General features: G+C 47.0%; 1 protein-coding gene across 1 annotated transcript in view; it reads right to left on the bottom strand.

Annotated features, from left to right (window-relative positions):
• LOC311243309 (neuronal membrane glycoprotein M6-b-like) overlaps window positions 1–5,000 on the bottom strand; it is an 84,339-nt gene that overhangs the window by 39,373 nt on the left and 39,966 nt on the right. The window lies entirely within an intron of this gene.

Genomic DNA, 5,000 nt, shown 5'->3' with positions numbered 1-5,000 from the left:
AACTGGGCCCTATTCCCCGTACCTGGTTCAACTAAGTCGATCAAGAGTCCCATTATCCAGATTCAGTTAACCCGATGTTTGAAGCCGGGATTTTCCTGTTCCTCGAAGGTGGATTCAGTCTCGTTAACTCGAACCAGACTTGAGACCCAGGATAAGTGCGCGCGGCCGCTTCAGTTGAAAAGCCAGCACGTATCGATGGCAGAGATCCTGATTCTCTAACGGCATTGATTGATTAATTGATTTAAAACTTTATTAACAGATTGCAGTACGGCTCAATAGCCTCGCCGACAAGTTAAATGCATGATCTATAGGCTAATTTTAAGTCCCTCATTACCCCAATCAATCAGATTATATTTCTTTAAACTTGCCTGCTGGCAGTAGGTTTATGGATTGAATAATCAAATGAGATCTTGTTAGCGAAAATAATTAGTTTAACTGTTATACAGAATAAGGATACGGCTCTCTTACCCATTGATTGATGTATGGTGGATCTTTTACTTATCTGCACTGTGGTGTAACGGTTTGTGGTTTTGACTTTCACACAGACGGCCCGGGTTCGAATCCTAGTCTTTTCCTTCTTTTTGCAATGTAGGAATAATTCAATTTGGTGCACGTTGAGAGCTATATAAAGAATGACATCCTCAATGCATGTAGATTTATAATATTTTAACTTAAAACTAGGCTACTTTTGCGTATAATCATTAATATTATATTCCAAAAAAATTATATTGGAAACGCGGGGTTTCGAACACCGGTCGCCCGGTTGCCAGGATTCAGCACTAGCCACTGCGCCACTGTGCCAGACAGGATAAATTCATTGTTTATCCATTAATGGACGAGAGACCCGTGTTTAGAATATTTTACTTTTGAATGAAGTTTTATCTCTTTATTCTCAAATGCATTAATGTGACGTCAACGGCTCATTCAATTTCTCAAATCCGTCAAACAGCGCATCTCATCAGACATTTTAATCCCAGTTACAATATCACACAAAAACCACAATCCCTGCATAGACACTTCAATTTTATGCTTGAATGAAACACAATCCGGGCGCTCCGTTAAGCAAATCTACAGCGGAGAATATATGAAACTAATCAGAGCCAAACGGCCGATAGGTTTCATTCATTAAAAATATCCCCGCGGGATTCACATTTGCAATGCGCCGTTATTAAAATAACCACATGCAGCGTGTATCGCGACTCCGAGCGCCGTATATGACGTGCATTATTTTATTTAGGACAAAGTAAATCTATAGGCTCAATATGATTTATTATCAGCATTTAGTTCTATTATTATACATTTCAAAAGCCCCCTCTAGGAAAACGAAGCACAGAAACGTAATTCAGAATGGTATAATGCAGATCCTAGACTGTGAGAATCATTTCAGGAAGCGAGCTGTCATTTCTTTGCGGGGGCGTGGCCATGGTTCATCCGGCTAACTGAAGTTAACCCTGCTCCCGACCAGGCTCAAACTTTTTGATCTGTTGTCATGGTGATTTAGACAATCGAGCGTCGGGGAATGGGAAGGTCCGGCTTAAGTCAGGCTTGACTGGAAATGATCCGGCTAACTCAGTTATCCAGGTACGGGGAACGGGGCCCTGGTTGGCGAAGTTTTGTTAACGTTATTCAACGCCAGACGTTTTTGTTGCTGACGTCAACAGCGTGGCGAGTCCTGATTTATTTTATATTATAATTGGCTGCTGCGGTCAAGTTTTTTCTGTATACTTTTGTGTCATGATGACATTAATGTTTTAGTCTGTGTCTGCCAGTACCTCTGTACTCGCGACATCGGATGCAGTTTTTGGACTGATTGTGACGAGGCACCATGTTCAGTAACACACGTGCTGGGAAATGGAAATAAACGGCATTCGCGAAACAGGCTATATAGGCCTATAATGCTTGTTAGTTTTCAGCATGATATGCGTTATTTAGGTAGACCTATTGGACATTTTTGTTTTTGTTTATTTATTAAGTTAATATATAAAGTGTTTTGAATATTTAAAACAAAAAAATTATTTAACATTTGGCTATATAATTATAATGCTTCATTAGTTTTTAGCGCGATATGCGCCTATCTGTTATTTAGGTAGACCATTTTCGTTTTTGTTTATTTATTAAGTTCATATAAAACCGTATTTCGAATATTTAAAACAAATACAAATAAAAAATAGCTTTTTAAGTCTAATATATATATTCTTTTTCTGGCTTTCACTCGAGCTAGGGCTTCAAATGTTGCATTACAGTCAGGCTTATTTTCGGGCAGGGCCTGAACGTCATGGGCTTGGGCTGGGCACGGGCCTAATTTCAAGGCCCTTGCAGACCACTAGTTGGAAGTAGTCGTAGTGGTGGTAGAGGTGGTGTTGGTGTTGGAAGTAGTCGTAGTGGTGGTAGAGGTGGTGTTGGTGTTGGAAGTAGTCGTAGTGGTGGTAGAGGTGGTGTTGGTGTTGGAAGTAGTTGTAGTGGTGGTAGAGGTGGAGGTGGAGGTGGTGTTGGAAGTAGTCGTAGTGGTGGTAGAGGTGGTGTTGGAAGTAGTCGTAGTGGTGGTAGAGGTGGTGTTGGTGTTGGAAGTAGTCGTAGTGGTGGTAGAGGTGGTGTTGGAAGTAGTCGTAGTGGTGGTAGAGGTGGTGTTGGAAGTAGTCGTAGTGGTGGTAGAGGTGGTGTTGGTGTTGAAAGTAGTCGTAGTGGTGGTAGAGGTGGAGGTGGTGTTGGAAGTAGTCGTAGTGGTGGTAGAGGTGGTGGTAGAGGTGGTGTTGGTGTTGGCAGTAGTCGTAGTGGTGGTAGAGGTGGAGGTGGTGTTGGAAGTAGTCGTAGTGGTGGTAGAGGTGGTGGTGTTGGTGTTGGAAGTAGTCGTAGTGGTGGTAGAGGTGGTGGTGGTGTTGGAAGTAGTCGTAGTGGTGGTAGAGGTGGTGTTGGTGTTGGAAGTAGTCGTAGTGGTGGTAGAGGTAGAGGTGGAGGTGGAAGTAGTCGTAGTGGTGGTAGAGGTGGTAGTAGAGGTGGTGTTGGTGTTGGAAGTAGTCGTAGTGGTGGTAGAGGTGGTGGTGGTGTTGGTGTTGGAAGTAGTCGTAGTGGTGGTGGAGGTGGTGTTGGTGTTGGAAGTAGTCGTAGTGGTGGTGGAGGTGGTGTTGGAAGTAGTCGTAGTGGTGGTAGAGGTGGTGTTGGTGTTGGAAGTAGTCGTAGTGGTGGTGGAGGTGGTGTTGGTGTTGGAAGTAGTCGTAGTGGTGGTAGAGGTGGTGGTGGTGTTGGAAGTAGTCGTAGTGGTGGTAGAGGTGGTGGTGGTGGTGGTGGTGTTGTAAGTAGTCGTAGTGGTGGTAGAGGTGGAGGTGGTGTTGGAAGTAGTCGTAGTGGTGGTAGAGGTGGTGGTGGTGTTGGAAGTAGTCGTAGTGGTGGTAGAGGTGGAGGTGGTGGTGGTGTTGGAAGTAGTCGTAGTGGTGGTAGAGGTGGAGGTGGTGTTGGTGTTGGAAGTAGTCGTAGTGGTGGTAGAGGTGGTGGTGGTGTTGGAAGTAGTCGTAGTGGTGGTAGAGGTGGAGGTGGTGGTGGTGTTGGAAGTAGTCGTAGTGGTGGTAGAGGTGGAGGTGGTGGTGGTGTTGGAAGTAGTCGTAGTGGTGGTAGAGGTGGTGGTGGTGTTGGAAGTAGTCGTAGTGGTGGTAGAGGTGGAGGTGGTGTTGGAAGTAGTCGTAGTGGTGGTAGAGGTGGTGGTGGTGTTGGTGTTGGAAGTAGTCGTAGTGGTGGTAGAGGTGGTGGTGTTGGTGTTGGAAGTAGTTGTAGTGGTGGTAGAGGGTGGTGGTGGTGTTGGAAGTAGTCGTAGTGGTGGTAGAGGTGGTGGTGGTGTTGGAAGTAGTCGTAGTGGTGGTAGAGGTGGAGATGGTGGTGTTGGAAGTAGTCGTAGTGGTGGTAGAGGTGGAGATGGTGGTGTTGGAAGTAGTCGTAGTGGTGGTAGAGGTGGAGATGGTGGTGTTGGAAGTAGTCGTAGTGGTGGTAGAGGTGGAGATGGTGGTGTTGGAAGTAGTCGTAGTGGTGGTAGAGGTGGAGATGGTGGTGTTGGAAGTAGTCGTAGTGGTGGTAGAGGTGGAGATGGTGGTGTTGGAAGTAGTCGTAGTGGTGGTAGAGGTGGAGATGGTGGTGTTGGAAGTAGTCGTAGTGGTGGTAGAGGTGGAGATGGTGTTGGTGTTGGAAGTAGTCGTAGTGGTGGTAGAGGTGGGTGGTGGTGTTGGAAGTAGTCGTAGTGGTGATAGAGGTGGAGATGGTGGTGTTGGAAGTAGTCGTAGTGGTGGTAGAGGTGGAGGTGGTGTTGGTGTTGGAAGTAGTCGTAGTGGTGGTAGAGGTGGAGGTGGTGTTGGTGTTGGAAGTAGTCGTAGTGGTGGTAGAGGTGGAGGTGGTGTTGGTGTTGGAAGTAGTCGTAGTGGTGGTAGAGGTGGTGGTGGTGTTGGTGGTGTTGGAAGTAGTCGTAGTGGTGGTAGAGGTGGTGGGTGGGTGTTGGAAGTAGTCGTAGTGGTGATAGAGGTGGTGGTGAGTGGTGTTGGAAGTAGTCGTAGTGGTGGTAGAGGGTGGAGAGGAGTGGTGATTGGTGTTGGAAGTAGTCGTAGTGGTGGTAGAGGGGTGGAGGTGGTGTTGGTGTTGGAAGTAGTCGTAGTGGTGGTAGAGGGTGGAGGTGGTGTTGGTGTTGGAAGTAGTCGTAGTGGTGGTAGAGGTGGTGGGTAGAGGTGGTGGGTGGAGGTGTTGGGTGAAGTAGTCGTAGTGGTGCGTAGAGGTGGAGGTGGGTGTGTGAGTGTGTTGGAAGTTAGTTCGTAGGTGTGTGGGTAGAGGTGGTGGTAGAGGGGTGGAGGTGGTGTTGGAAGTAGTCGTAGTGGTGGTAGAGGTGGAGGTGATGAGAGAGAGACCTACTAATAGATTCCTTTCTTTTGTTTTTCTCCATTCTGCTCCAGTGGAAACAGTTGGGAGGGGGAGATGGGGAGATGGGGAGATGGGGAGGGGGGAAGGGGGGGAGGGGGGCTGTCTGGTGG

Source organism: Notolepis coatsorum (assembly GCF_963971535.1).
Source record: "Notolepis coatsorum genome assembly, chromosome: 1".
NCBI lineage: Eukaryota > Metazoa > Chordata > Actinopteri > Aulopiformes > Paralepididae > Notolepis > Notolepis coatsorum.
This window is presented reverse-complemented; position numbering and strand designations above follow the sequence as displayed.